The 16,004-nt window shown below is 40.1% G+C and overlaps 1 pseudogene; it reads right to left on the bottom strand.

Annotated features, from left to right (window-relative positions):
- Positions 1–3,177: 3,177 nt before the first annotated feature.
- LOC112649073 (Y-box-binding protein 1-like) overlaps positions 3,178–16,004 on the bottom strand; it is a 197,230-nt pseudogene continuing 184,403 nt past the window's right edge.

Here is a 16,004-nt window from a genome sequence, read left to right as displayed (position 1 = left end):
TCCCGCCAAGTGCCCACCTCAGTGCCCGTCACCCAGTCACCCAAACCCCCCGCCCACCTCCCTTTCCACTACCCCTTGTTCATTTCCCAGAGTTAGGTTTCTCTCATGTTTTGTCACCCTCACTGATATTTTCATGATTTTCTCTCCTTTCCTTTATTCCCTTTCACTAATTTTTATATTCCCCAAATGAATGAGACCATATAATGTTGTCCTTCTCCGATTGAATTATTTCACTCAGCATAATACCCTCCAGGTCCATCCACGTCGAAGCAAATGGTGGGTATTTGTTGTTTCTAATAGCTGAGTAATATTCCATTGTATACATAGACCACAACTTCTTTATCCATTCATCTTTCATTGGACACCGAGGCTCCTTCCACAGTTTGGCTATTGTGGACATTGCTGCTATACACATCGGGGTGCAGGTGTCCCGGCGTTTCACCGCCTCTGTATGTTTGGGGTAAATCCCCAGCAGTGCAATTGCTGGGTCGTAGGGCAGGTCTATTTTTAACTCTTTGAGGAACCTCCACACAGCTTTCCCGAGTGGCTGCACCAGTTCACATTCCCACCAACAGTGCAAGAGGGTTCCCCTTTCTCCACATCCTCTCCAACGTTTGTTGTTTCCTGTCTTGTTAACTTTCCCCATTCTCACTGGTGTGAGGGGGTATCTCATTGTGGTTTTGATTTGTATTTCCCTGATGGCCAGGGATGTGGAGCATTTTCTCATGTGCTTATTGGCCATGTGTATGTCTTCTTTGGTGAAATTTCCGTTCATGTCTTTTGTCCATTTCATGATTGCATTATTTGTTTCTTTGCTGTTGAGTTTACTAAGTTCTTTATAGATCTTGGATACTAGCCCTTTATCTGATAGGTCTTTGCAACTATCTTCTCCCATTCTGTAGGTTCTCTTTTAGTTTTCTTGACTGTTTCTTTCGCTGTGCAGAAGCTTTTGATCTTGATGAAGTTCCAATAATTCATTTTTGTTTTTGTTTCCCTTGCTTTCATGGATGTATCTTGCAAGAAGTTTCTGTGGCCAAGATCAAAAAGGGTGTTGCCTGTGTTCTCCTCTAGGATTCTTTTTTCCAATGGATAGTCTTTCCTGCTTTCATGAATATTAGTTGACCATAGAGTTGAGGGTCCACTTCTGGATTCTCTATTCTGTTCCATTGATCTATGTGTCTCTTTTTGTGCCATTACCACACTGTCTTAATGATCACAGCTTGGTAGTACAGCTTGAAATCTGTCATTGTGATGCCCCCAGCTCTGGTTTTCTTTTTCAATATTCCCCTGGCTATTCGGGGTCTTTTCTGATTCCACACAACTCTTAAGATGATTTGTTCCAACTCTCTGAAAGAAGTCCATGGTATTTTTTTTTTTGAAGTCCATGGTATTTTGATAGGGATTGCATTAAATGTGTAAATTGTCCTGGGTAGCATTGACATTTTCACAATATTAATTCTTCCAATCCATGAGCATGGAATATTTTTCCATCTCTTTGTGCCTTCCTCAATTTCTTTCAGAAGTGTTCTATACATCTTAGTGTATAGACCCTTCACGTCTTTGGTTAGGTTTATTCCTAGGTATCTTATGCTTTTGGGTGCAATTGTAAATGGGATTGACTCCTTAATTTTCTTTCTTCAGTCTCATTCTTAGTGCATAGAAATGCCACTGATGTCTGGGTATTGATTTTGTATCCTGCCACATTGCCAAATTGCTGAATGAGTTCCAGCCATCTTGGGGTGGAATCTTTTGGGTTTTCTAGGTACAGTATCATGTCATCTGCAAAGATGGAGAGTTTGACTTCTTTGCCAATTTGAATGCCTTTCATTTCTTTTTGCTGCCTGATTGCTGAGGCTAGGACTTCTAGTACTATGTTGAATAGCAGTGGTGAGAGTGGACATCCCTGTCTTGTTCCTGATCTTAGGGGAAAGGCTCCCAGTGTTTCCCCATTGAGAATGATATTTGCTTTGGGCTTTTCGTAGATGGCAATTAAGATGCTGAGGAATGTTCCCTATATCCCTACATTCTGAAGAGTTTTGATTAGGAATGGATGCTGTATTTTTTCAAATGCTTTCTCTGCATGTATTGAGAGGATCATATGGTTCTTGTTTTTTCTCTTGTTGATATGATCTATCACATTGGTTGCTTTACGAATGTAGAACCAGCCTTGCATCCCGGGGATAAATCCCACTTGGTCATGGTGAATAATCTTCTTAATGTACTGTTGGATCCTATTGGCTAGTATCTTATTGAGAATTTTTGTATCTGTGTTCATCAGGGATATTGTTCTATAATTCCCCCTTTTGGTAGGGTCTTTGTCTGGTTTTGGAATTAAGGTGATGCTGGCCTCATAGAATGAGTTTGGAAGTATTCCATCCCTTTTATCTTTCAGAACAGGTTTAGTAGAATAGGGGTTGTTTCTTCTTTAAACGTTTGATAGAATTCCCCTGGGAAGCCATCTGGCCCTGGATCTTGTGTCTTGGGAGGTTTTTGATGACTGCTTCAATTTCCTCCCTAGTTATCAGCCTGTTCATGTTTTCTATTTCTTCCTGTTCCGGTTTTGGTAGTTTGTGATTTTCCAGAAATGCGTCCATTTCTTCTCGATTGCCTAATTTATTGGCATATAGCTGCTCATAATAGGTTTTTAAAATCGTTTGTATTTCCTTGGTATTGGTAGTGATCTCTCCCTTTTCATTCTTGATTTTATTAATTTGAGTCTTTTCTCTCTTCTTTTTAATAAGGCTGGCTAATGGTTTATCTATCTTATTAATTCTTTCTTAGAACCAACTCTTGGTTTTGTGGATATGTTCCACAGTTCTTCTGGTCTCTATTTCATTGAGTTCTGCTCAAATCTTTATTGACTCTCTTTTTATGCTGGGTGTAGGGTCTATTTGTTGTTCTTTCTCCAGTTTCTTTAGGTGTGAGGTTGCTTTTGTATTTGAGTTCTTTCCAGTTTTTTGAGGGAGGCTTGTATCGGGATGTATTTCCCCCTCAGGGCTGCTTTTGCTGTGTCCCAAAGATTTTGAACGGTTGTGTCTTCATTCTCATTAGTTTCCAGGAATCTTTTTATTTCTTCTCTAATTTCCTGGTTGACCCTTTCATCTTTTAGCAGGATGGTCTTTAACCTCCACGTGTTTGAATTCCTTCCAAATTTCTTCTTGTGATTGAGTTCTAGTTTCAAAGCATGGTGGTCTGGAAATATGCAGGGGACAATCCCAAACTTTTGGTATCAGTTAAGACCTGATTTGTGACTCAGGATGTGGTCTATTCTGGAGAAAGTTCGATGCGCACTTGAGAAGACTGTGTATTCAGTTGCGTTTGGATGTAAAGTTCTGTAAATATCTGTGAAATCCATCAGGTCCAGTGTATTATTTAAAGCTCTTGTTTCTTTGGAGATGTTGTGCTTAGAAGATCTATCAATTACAGAAAGCGCCGTGTTCAGGTCTCCCAGTATAAGTCTATTATTATCTAAGAATGTCTTAACTTTGCTTATTAATTGATTGATATACTTGGCAGCTCCCACATTAGGGGCACAAATATTCATGATTGTGAGGTCCTCTTGTAGGATAGATCCTTTAAGTATGATATAGTGTCCCTCTTCTTCTCTTAGTACAGTCTTTGGGATAAACTTTATCTGATATGAGGATGGCTACCCCTGCTTTCTCTTGAGGACCATTTGAATGGTAAATGGTTCTCCAACCTTTTGTTTCCAGGCTGGGGGTGTCCTTAGGTCTAAAATGAGTCTCTTGTAGACAGCAAATAGATAGGTCTTGCTTTTTTATCCAGTCTGAAACTCTGCGTCTTTTGATGGGATCATCCTTATCTTCCTCATTGCCATCTCTCTAGGCTGTCTTTGGTGAGAAGGACCCCTACAGAATCGTGGTCTATAACCTCGGTCCATATTCTGTCTCACTGGTCTCCCTTGTTCTCTTGCACTCTGGTTGTCAGCACCTTGCATCACTTCTCCCTGCACAGGAGGGTTAGAATACTGTGGTAGATGACCATAGGGTCTCCGCATGTAGTAAGGTGGGAAACGTCTCCTGCGGTAGAGCCGGCGCTGTTGGGCCTGGCCTTCGGGAGCACTTTCCAATCTCTCGTTCTTTTCCCCACTCTCACTATTGTGGTAATTCTGCTGGTAATTGCGTGGAGGACCCTTGCAACATGGATAACATCTATGGTTACGGTCTGCTGTGTATTTATTGCCTTGCACTGGAACTCCACCAGGTCCTATAACATTTGCTGCCTCCTCACCCTTTTGTCCTTCAACAACATCAAACTCCACAGTCTCTCCATCTCCTACACTGTGAAGGTACTTCCAGGGGTTATTCTTCTTTATGGCAGTCAGGTGTACAAATACATCTTCCTTGGTATCATTCCTGTTGATGAAACCATATCCATTTCTTACATTGAACCATTTTACTGTTCCCAAACCTTCATTGCGATGAGCTTTTTGTCCCTGTCGGCAGGCACCGCCAATGTGAGGCTGCCCAGGGCACAGCTCCCTGTGCCGCTGCAGATGGTGCCAGGTTTGGTGTCTGCAGCACTGAGGGCAGGGGGGGCGGAGGGGGCAGTGGGCGACTGCTGAGTCTCGGCTTTGCTGCTCACGGTTGCAGTGATGGTGACTGGGGCGGCTGTGGCAGCTGCAGCTCCTCTCGGGGTATGATGGTAACTAGAGTGCACCTATACTTCTCAATGAGTTGACTTATAACCTTCTGCTTGAACCTTTCATTTCCTTTATATCTCATTAGTTTCACCAGTACAATCCCCATCCTAGAGTATGGTAGAGTATCCTGTATATAGTTGGTTCTCAATAAGAGTGCATTTATTATTAAAGAATGACTAAATTAATGTGTATTGAATACATACTATAAAATGGAATATTAATGGAGTCATTCATAGCTAAAAGTGAGAGAATATATGTGAAAATGCTTAACACAGGGCCTGGTACTCAATACATGCTGTTTTTACAAAGTTTACTTTTTTTAGTCTAAAATGTATTAGAAACATACTTGATAGAAGAGAAGATGCAATCAGAACCTCAAGTTTAATTCCTAACATGATGAGTATTTTCTCCAAAATATTCCAAGACTAATCAGTAAAACCAGGAATCTTGCTATAGGAGTATGAGTAATCTATTTGGTCAGTACCTCAATTAAATTGAAGAAGATCAAATAATCAAATTAAGAACACTTTAGTGACTTATGTACACACACATACATAAATGAACATAAGGGATAGGATTACAAAGGAAAAAGAAAAAAAAGGGATAGGATTACCACCATGAATGTGGACTTAGAACGTAATAAACATGGTTTTCCTTCTTATGGAAAATAAAGATCTTAATATAAATCTGACATCTACATTCAGTTCCCCATATTCTCTTAGGAGGACAGAGTGCAAGCAGTGACCACCATTTGTGCAATGAAAGGGGAAAACGAAAAGTCAAGTGTTCTCTTTTGTCCAATTAGTTGTGGTTTCTGGAAAGAATAGAGATTATAGAGAAAGTAGAGCAAGGTGCAGCCAGGCCAAAGTTCAAACTGAGATATCACTATCATTTTGTTAAGAACAGTCATTTTATATTTGGAGTTTCTCAGACTCTAAAATGATATTCATGTATGTTTCTTCAAAGATCTGGATTTCCTATAGTATTTATTAAAATTTTAAGATAATATAACAATGTTGAAGCACCATAACTTATGTCCAGGTACTAAAATAAAACACCAAACCAGAGACAGATTTTCATGTCTGCTGATTCACTAAACTAATATTTTCATGACCCTAAGATAATGTTAGCTAGTTCCTTCCCTAGTTGTAAAACTGGAAAGATTGATGAGATAAACTTGATGCCTGACCTTGACATTTGTAAGAGTAAGTTAAGTTTAAAGCTTGTCAAAAGACTGACAGTTCCTCTTTAAAATCAATTTCCCAGAATATTAAATGATGTTTTATGCACAAGTGCATTTAATTTGATTTTTGCCATATCATAGAAATTACCAAGCATAGTGTTGGAATTTTTAGGTGGAAAAAAACCTTTCAATCTTTATTCTAAAGTTGAATTCTGAACCCCTGAGGATGGCTCCTTTTGAAATATCTTTCCAGTTATAAATGTATTAAAGGCTTTATTAATAAGTCTGCTTTGAAAGCATAAAATATCTTCCTCTGGCCTTGAATGTAGTGGGCTCTCAAAAAATATTGTTGAAGTGTGCTGTGACTTTGTCTCCTTTTGAAGATTTATTATAAGGGGAAACAATGAGGAAGACCTCTTGACTCCAAAAATTAGAGACTAAGAAGCTTTGACATAGCTTTCCTAGTACACAGTTCAATGGAAGAAGCAAGCTTGCCCTGGAAGAAACAATGCAGGATCTGGCAACTTGTAGCATCAGTGCCAGTATTGATGAACCAGAGGATTCTGAATGGCAGTGCTCCAGGGCTGAGACCTAGAGCCAAATTGGAAGTAAGGAACATAGGAGATGAGATGGGATCTAAAATAAACTAATGTTTGCCTTTTACCTTATTGTCATCCTTGGACCACTACATCAAAATCACCTGGGGAGTTGTTACAAAAAAGATTCCTGAGCTATACCCTAAATCTACTGAACCAGATTCTCGACTGGGGAAATACCTTGCAAATTGCAGTTTTAAGCAATCACCCTCAAGTGATTATTATGAATATCAAAGTTTCAGAACTACTAAACTGATACTTCTGCAAGTGGGCTAACATCCCAAGGTATAGCTCTTCCCAGGATTCTTTGCATTCGAAAAGGAGTTTAACCAACTATATATTCTATCATGAAGCAAAACCTGAAAATAGCAGCCAAGACTGTAGAAATATAGTTGCGTAGACACACAGGAGTGTGGAAAAAAACTTCAGCACCATAGGTTTTCTTCTTTCCATGCACAGAGCTTACATATTACCCAATGTATTTTCAAAGGCTTCTGCCCATTTCAGCAGAGTTCAGCACTGCATCAAAGTAGCCAGCACCAAGGTCACTTGGCCCCACCCACTTAGTGGTCATTTGGCAAAGCTTCTTGGAATCTATTTTGGAAAGAGGGGCTTAGGGTCATTTATGATTTCTAGTTAACTACAGATTAAGCAGAATCTAGATTCAACCTCCAATGTGAAAATATCTTTCTAAACTGTGATTACTTTTCTGTATCTGAAAGAAGTCTAGACTGGTTAATAGAGATGAATTCCTCCTTGAATACACAGAATTCTGCTGCGCCTCAGAGTCTCCTGAACATATCAATGGTCAAAAACACAAGACCATATCTGAATCAGAGATAGAAAACTGGGCTAAAGGGCACCTGGGTGGCTCTATCTGCCTTTTGGCTCAGGTTGTGGTCCCAAGATCCTAGGATCAAGTCCCCCATCTGGCTCCCTGTGGGAAGCCTGCTTCTCTGCCTGTCTCTGCCTCTCTCTGTCTTTCTCATGAATGAATAAATAAAATCTTTAAAAAGAAAAAGAAACCTGGACTAAATTATTCTAGCCCAATGAATTCCATGACAACATAGTTATTGGTTTTATTTTAATTAAAAGAATTCTGGGGAAGCGGGGCAATATGGTGGAAGAGTAGGGTCCCCAAGTCACCTGTCCCCACCAACTTACCTAGATAACTTACAAATCATCCTGAAAACCTACGAATTCGGCCTGAGATTTAAAGAGAGAACAGCTGGAACGCTACAGAGAGAAGAGTTCGCCCATCTATCAAGGTAGGAAGACGGGGAAAAAAATAATAAAACAGCATTCAGTGTGGGAGGGGGCCCCCATGAGGAGCTGGGCTAAAAGGGGTGGCAAGTGCCCCCAGGACAGGAAAGCCCAGCTCCAGAGAAGCAGGAAATTTACCAATCTTCCCCGATGGAAAGGCGCTTGCAGGGAGCTCGGACAGGATCCCAGGAGGGGCAGTGGAGCCCCCAGGTTCCCAGGGGCACTAACAGAGGAGGGGCGCCCCGGGGGAGAGCGCGCCACACCCCCGTGGGCCAAGCTCCCTGAAGTGCTGCAGCGCGCGCCCGGCAGGGCCCTGGGAGCAGCTCCGGTGGTGGCTCAGACGGTGGCTCCCTGCGGAGGGGGCTGCGTGACCTCAGTAGCACGATTCCAGCGGCGCAGGCCCTGAGCCCAAGGCACCGGAGGACACAGCCCAGGATCCGTTGCTCCCCTTGGGACAGGCGGAGGTGGGAAGGACACAGGGCAGCAAGGACGTTCTCCAAGGAAACAATCCACAAAAACAGGGACTGGATTCATATTATGATGACACTAAATTCATTTCTTTCAATAGTAACTCTGAACGTGAATGGGCTTAATGACTCCATCAAAAGGCACAGGGTTTCAGACTGGAAAAAAAAGTTTCTGTTTCCAGTTTCAGACTGGATGGACCTGGAGGGTATTATGCTGAGTGAAAGTCAATCGGAGAAGGACAAACATTATATGGTCTCATTCATTTGGGGAATATAAATAATAGTGAAAGGGAATAAAGGGGAAAGGAGAAAAAAATGAATGAAAATATCAGTAAGGGTGGCAAAACATGAGAGACTCCTAACTCTGGGAAATGAACAAGGGGTAGGGGAAGGGGAGGTGGGCAGGGGGTTTGGGTGACTGGGTGACGCCGGCACTGAGGGGGGCACTTGGCGGCGGGATGAGCACTGGATGTTTTGCTATGTGTTAGCAAATTGAACTCCAATAAAAGAATAATTAAAATTTAAAAGAAAGTATAGGTACACTTAAATGTACCAGGTATTAGTGTTGTGGAGTGTTTGTGTAAACCTTTGTTTAAAGCAAATACATGATTTTACATTTCCTGTCAGTTTCTGCTGTCTCACCTATCTTCACTCATATATCTACTCACAGTGGTTTACAGATTTTTTCTTTTTTGTAGTGAATTTTGTTAATATAGAATAAGTGGGCCCTGCAAAGCCCAGAAGGAGAACTTTGTGAGGTAGAAATAGGACTTTGGGCCATTTTTCAACAGGAAAGGATGGTCTGTCTTCACATTTTGCTTTAGTGCTCGATGGATATTTTCTCTATCACAAACACTGGAGTTGTGATTAGGAGTTAGTAGTCTGCAAAGTGAAACCCAACTGGGTTGCCGAGAGGCAGGCAGCTGCAAAGGAAAGCTCAGGCAATTATGGATTTGCAAGAAGAATAAAAGGTTTCCCTAGTGGTTCAGGATTGTATAATCAAATCTGTGTCTGTCAATTGCTAGAGTCAGATAATGGATTTTGCCTAATCCATTATAATGGATTACATAATCTGAAACAGAGGACCTGTAAAACCCATTAAAAGGGATACTTGAGAGAATGAGCATGGTGCTATACAGACTTTGAAATTGCTTTTCATAAGTTATCTCCAAATAATCAAATCTAGGGAGGAGAGGAATGAAGCAGGAGGTGATAGGTATTTCGCTAAAGAAGAAAATAGGCATTTCTACTTTATTGTTTCTTCCCTGGAATAATGGTGATAATAATAGTAATTTAAAAAAAATCTAGCAGGAGATCTTCCCTCCACCACTCTCAAATGAAAAATCAATAGGTAATGTTTCCTAAAACCTCTACCTTTATTCAAACTCCCAAGTACAACCCCTCATCCCCTTCTGTCTTCTCTCTTCCTTGAACAGATTTTATTAAGGTAACTCTTATTTGGGTTGATGCTGATTTTCATTCCTTCTCTGGATTTTGCTACCTATGCAAAATAGATGTGAGACAGGCGCTATAGATAAGATGGTACCTGGTCTGTTTCTTATCTATTCAGAAGATGAACACATTTATGCTAATAAATGTGTGCATGAGACAGCCACACACTATCCTATAACTTATATCATTGGTTGTTCTGTGCCAAGGAAATTGTTATCTACAACCTATAGAGCCTCACTCTCTCAATCTAAACAAAACTTTTATGATAGCCATATTGGCAAAACATTGCTGACATAAATTTTATGTGGGGATAAAAATATGCTTGCAGGATGTGTAAATTTTATATGGATGTATAGATTTCAGAATTCAAATGTAGCAAATTGATGAGATGGCCAGGGAGAGCTGAATTTTCTTTTTTAAAAGGTGATAAAAATAACCCAAGGGCTACAGACTCAGATAAAAATAAATGCACTATATAATGTATTTGATTTAATTTATGATGTCTTTCCTGTGCCTATTCTTAACAGACTGGGGGTATAATGCCATTAGGTCAGCAGAGGTGCTGTTGATCCCTTACCAAAAAAGACTCTTCCCCTCGGATGAGTGTAAGAGATGTAGTGGAACCTATGAAGCGCTGTCTTGATCTTCCTTTGAGTAAGGATGCATTGCTCTGCTACTGGGAGTGAGGTTAGAAAGACAGCCTCCAGCTGCAGAGGATCGCCTCACTCCAAGTCGCACTCCTTCCCAGATCATTCATATCCTATGGTGGATGTAAGAATGAAAAAGAATAAAAAGGCCTCTTATCTCAGTCCAATTTGGAACAACTCTGAATAGCCATCCTAGCTCCAGAGGCTCCAGAGTTCCCTGTGGAGACAGCCCAGTCATCCTTGAGCCTGCCTTGCAACTCCATGTCTACCTCTCCCCTTCCTTTCAATTTCCTTTCTTTTACAAGTGTTGCTACCACAGGCACTTCTTAATAAACATCCTAGATGCTAAATTCTCAGTGTCTGCTTCCCTGGAAACACAATCTGGGACCTATGCCACATTATGACTTTTGTGGGTCCTGTGAACTTTTGCTTTCATTGGCCTCATTCTCCATATAAGAAATATTAAAAATAATATCCTATGGCTATATTGGTATAAAGATGAATATGTTAATATTTTATGATAAAACTTTTTCTTCTACCTAAAAGTTCATGGTTTTCTTTTAATTCTGAAAGGACGAAAGGCAATTTTTTGGGCCTCAGGCACTGTGGCTATTGTGCCCAATGGGGTAGTCAGCCCTATCTCTGACAGGAGGCAATTATGCATCAAGCACATTAAAAGATTATGAAGTCTGGGAAGACTGCTTTTGTTGCTCTGTCTTCCAACCTTAGATCATCAGGCCCTTCAAATACCTCCTACTTTCCAGGGAAACCAACTAGCAGCTAGCCTTCATTTCGGAAAAGATCATTTGTAGTAAGATGTAAATGATGTAAAGCTGAGGTTTAATTATTTTAACTCTATAAAAAGGTAGTGGTGGATACTTACTTTGTATGACAGAATAGTTTTTGTTACCAGTTGTGTCATTTCCTTTCCACCCCCCATCTTTCTATGTCTACATTTGCTGCTGTTCTGTTAATGCTTCTTCTTCTTTTTTTTTAAGATTCTGTTTATTCATGAGAGACACAGAGAGAGGCAGAGAGACAGGCAGAGGGAGAAGTAGGCTCCATGCAGGGAGCCCGATGCAGGACTGGATCCCAGGACTCCAGGACCACGTGCCAAAGGCAGGTGCTAAACCACTGAGCCATCTAGGGATCCCCAATGCTTCTTAAACATAGATTGAATCTCAAACCTGGAAGGCTCAGATGGCTCTTCTCCATAGCATTATCTATGTGTAGATGAGGTAGGGAGCAGTTGAAAGAGGAGTAAGGGCGGTGCCTAAAGTGAACTAGTTGTCTGCTTCCTCCCACCTCCTTCAAGCCTTTATTCCAGGTTGATCAGCTATCTCTTTTTGTTAAAGATTTAATTTATTTATTCATGAAAGACACACAGAACTACAGAGAGAGTCAGAGACATAGGCAGAGGAAGAAGCAGAAGCAGGCTCCATGCAAGGAGCCCAATGTGGGACTCGATCCCAGGACCCCGGGATCATGCCCTGAACCAAAGGCAGATGCTCAACTGCTGAGCCACCAACGTGTCCCATGGTTGATCAGCTATCTTCTCTTTTAGTTTACTTGGACACTAGAAGGTTCTTTTTATTTGTTTTAAACAATCTAGCAAACATATTTTTGAATGCCTGCTACATACCAAACTGCTTTGGGGTGTTTTATTTACATGATCTCAATTAGGTACAGTAGGATATCCTAGCTCAGCTTGATCTGGATAAATGATCTGACTGTATGCTGAGTCAGTGGCTCACATGGTTTCACAATGCATTAACTAAAGTGTATAGCAGGAAGAAGACCCAAGAGAAATAAGCTTCTCTTCTTAGGGGACTAGAGTCAGAGATAGAGAAGGGTTAAGGGTGAGGACATTATGCCTAGAAAGGCAACAGAGCACTGTAGCAAAGAGCATGGGCTCTGGAGTCAAGCTGCCAGAATTGGAATACTGGCTCTACCGTTTACTTGCTAAGTAACCTTGAGCAAATTACTTAACCTTTCTGTGCCTCTGTTGCCTTACATGTAAAATTGGGATGATAATAAGTACTAGCTTCATCAAATTGTAGAAAGTATTCAAAGTACCAATATATACAAAACATTTAAAACAGTATCTGAAATATAGTAGGTGCCTCAAAACATGGAAACTAATGCTATTATGGTGTCTATTACCATCACTGACACTATGGACTGGCTTTATTTGCCCTGGTGGACCTGAAGAGTACAGACAGAAGCCGAAGGGGTTGTTTTTAGAAGGGTCTTTGTGAGATTGATTACCAGTAGCACTGTTCCAGGCTCAGATGACAAAATATAATATGCAGCTGGTGAGAGGGTGTTTGGCACCAGGAGGTGCCATTTGTTATATTAGTGGTTTTGCAGCTTTGTGAACACTAAGAAGTAGCTCCCTAATCAGGGAACTATACTCTTTTTTTTTGAAGATTTATTTATTTGAGAAGGAGAGTGAGACAAGGGGCAATGGGAGAAAATCTCAAGCACATGCCCCTCTGAGCATGGACCCCAATGCCGGGCTTGATCCCATGACCCATGAGATCATGACCTGAGCCAAAACCAAGAGTCAATTGACTGAGCCACCTGGCACCCCATGCAAGCCACACCCTTATCTGGAATGTGCCTACATGAGTTCAGGAGATAGAGGTAGAAGTGACTCCTAAGTAGTGACAACAAATGATCAGGACAAAATCAAACTGTTTTGGCTTGCCAAGCTCCTTCCAACACTGTCTGCTCTATTTACATGACCCAATGTGATTAGGCCCAGAATCTTGGGTGGGGCAGGGAAAGGCAGCAGTCATTAGTCATCATCTGCTCAGAAACTGTTTGTGGGTGGATCAGATACTTGGCTGCATGGCCCTTTGCTTCCTGGGTACCAGACCCAGTGTAACCAGTGCTGTGGCTCACCTCTCGTGAGTCTCTATTTGGAAACCAATGTTTTCTGAAATTCCTTTACTGTTGAGACCTTGTCATAAACAGACTTATTAGGCAGACAATGGGGGATGAGGAGACCTCAGAGGGGGGGAAATGTAGGGGTCAGTGTTAATTTCAAACAAGCATCTTTGCCAAAATGAAATAATTACTGTATCTAGATAAAGCAGACTAAGTTGGAACAAGCAAATGTTCTTGGCAGGAAGTCAGTCACATGCTGCACACTTCAACTTATGGGCAGCTATGGACAGATTTAAAATATTTTTTGGCTTAATGTGATGTTGAATTATTGAACCCTGTTTTGTTAAACATTAATAATCCAAAAATACCAGCATGTGGATCACCAATTTGTTTGTATTGTTCTTAAATGATCCTTCTTTGTCAACTTTATTTTTCACAATCCATCATTACTAAAGTTCTCAGAAATTAGGGAGCTAGGCTTTTTTCCTATGATTTGCTACTAAGGACTTAGCTTGCCTATTTTCAATAAGACTGCCATAGTGACCTTGAATGAGTTTACAAGCAACAATTAACATGTTTCAGTTTCTTTTATTCTACAAACAAACTCTCTTCCTTCCTTCCCATAGTCCCATTCCTTCTTACTTGTTCTTCTCGTCCTAATTCCTTAGATCACATTCCTTGTCTCCACTTTTACACATCTAGTCCCTCTTCAGTCCACTAAAACCTGGTTTCTGCTGTCATTATCCTTGAAAACTACTCTTGCCAACATCAACACTCTCACTAGTCAATGCCATCCACTCATCACCTATGTGCTGATGATTCCTAGATCTATATTTTTAGTCTCAACATCTCCCTAAAATGTCAAGATTTTATATTCAATGGCCTGCCAGCATTTCCAGCTGGGAATCTCATAGACAATTCAAACGCTTTATGTTCGAAATGGAACTCATCATTTCCCCACTAAACCCATTTTTTCTTTTGATGTCTTTATTTTTTTACCCAATTGAAAAGTCATATTTTATCTTTATTTCACCATGCATCTAATAAATCACTATGTCTAGTTGACTTTATCAAATATTCTTTGGATTTGTCCTTTCTACTCTATCCTTACTGATGCTCTTCATTTTATCTCCATACTGCCACCTGCAAGATCCTTCATAATGAAATCTGATCTCGTCACTTCTATGGTTAAAACCATGCAAAACGTCTCCATTACCTACAGAATAAAGCTCAATCTACCAAATTTGGCATTTAAGGCCTTCCTAGATCTTATACTGCCTACTTTTCCAGCCTTACTTTGGAAATGTTCTTCATTTCTTCCCTATACATTGCCCGTTTTTGCTTTTATACTTTGCATATACTGTCTACTTTGTCTAGGATGCTTTTATCTCCCTATACCTTCCTGGCCTGTATAATTTAACATATCTTTAACATTCAGCTTAGATCTATCTTCTTTAGGAAATAGTCCCTGTCTGCCCTCTCCATTCCCAGAGTAGGTTAATATGTCTTTTTTGTGGTCCATGATAGTGTAATTGTACACACGTCTCCCATCTTACCTCCTCTATTTAAGTATAATTCTTTGATTATAGGTCTGCTCCTTCCACTAGACTATGACCTCTTTAAGGTTAGGAGCCATGTATTGCTTACAGCTCTATCCTCAGCATTCATTGCCATCTCTAGCATCTAAAAAGGAATGCACTAAATGTTCAATATACAAATGAATGATGACAATAAACACTTATGATTTTATAGCATTGTTCTGTTTGTAAAGTTATTTGCCACATATTGTCTTATTTGAATTGATAGATTGAGTAAAAACAGCTATCCAAAAGGGAGGCAATGTAGCAGGACTAAGAGTTTAGGCTTTGCAATGATACAGCCCTAGCTTAAGTCCTGATTCCACCACTCACTAGGTATATGCTCTTGTGTTAAGTCACTTAACCTTTCAAAGTGTTGTTATCCTCATCCATAAAGATGGAATAACAGTAGTTCCTACTTCATAGAGTTGTTTTGAGGATTATATGAGATAGAGAGTTTATGCAAAAACACAGTGGTTCTATGTATATAGTAAATACCCAGCATTATTATTTGTTATGATTATGATTATTGCTATTATAATAATTATTCTTATCCCTCATCTTTTCCCTATCTGGCTTTTTCCTCTTGACATTTGAACTAGATTACCAGATACTATGTACAGCTCTTAGAACAGTTCCTAGCACATAGTAAGCATTCAAAGCGTGATGCCTATTATAATTATCCTAAAGCAATACTGTTCTCTATATGTGCTGGTTCAAACATAGGACAGAAGAAGAGTTGCTTTGGATTTTAAAGATTTTAAAGATATTTCTCTTTTGCCTTAGGCTGGAATAAAGTAATCAGTTATCTTGTTCAGGTCAACAGAGTCTAGACTATTATTTACTCCAAGTCATTGTCAAGTGCTAAGAAAGAAAAGTTTTCTCAAAGAATTAAGAAATGATGCCGCCCTAAAACTTAAATGCAAAATTGTCTTTATTTTCCTGAAGAAGCTTTAAAAAATCAATTTATTTATTTATTCATCAAGTAGTTATTGGATACTTACCATAGGTCAGGCATTGTGCTGAGAACTGTCCTCCGGGAGCTTAGGGTTTATAGCACAGACCTACTAAGTTAGAGTCTGTGTATGGACCCCAGATTTGAGAACTAGTATATACAGAGATGTATAGTCCCAAGAAAAAGATAGTGTAAACCATAGTTTTACAATGAACATTTAATATGGTCTTGAAAAGTCTTATGTAAATTGATTATCTCTTCTCCACTGATTGACAATGACATTTCAGAGCTAATTTATCTTCATTGCTG

The sequence above is a fragment of the Canis lupus genome, chromosome X (genome assembly GCF_003254725.2).
Source record: "Canis lupus dingo isolate Sandy chromosome X, ASM325472v2, whole genome shotgun sequence".
NCBI classification, from domain to species: Eukaryota; Metazoa; Chordata; class Mammalia; order Carnivora; family Canidae; genus Canis; species Canis lupus.
Note: the sequence above shows the minus strand (reverse complement) of the source record. Positions and strands in the feature narration are given on the sequence as shown.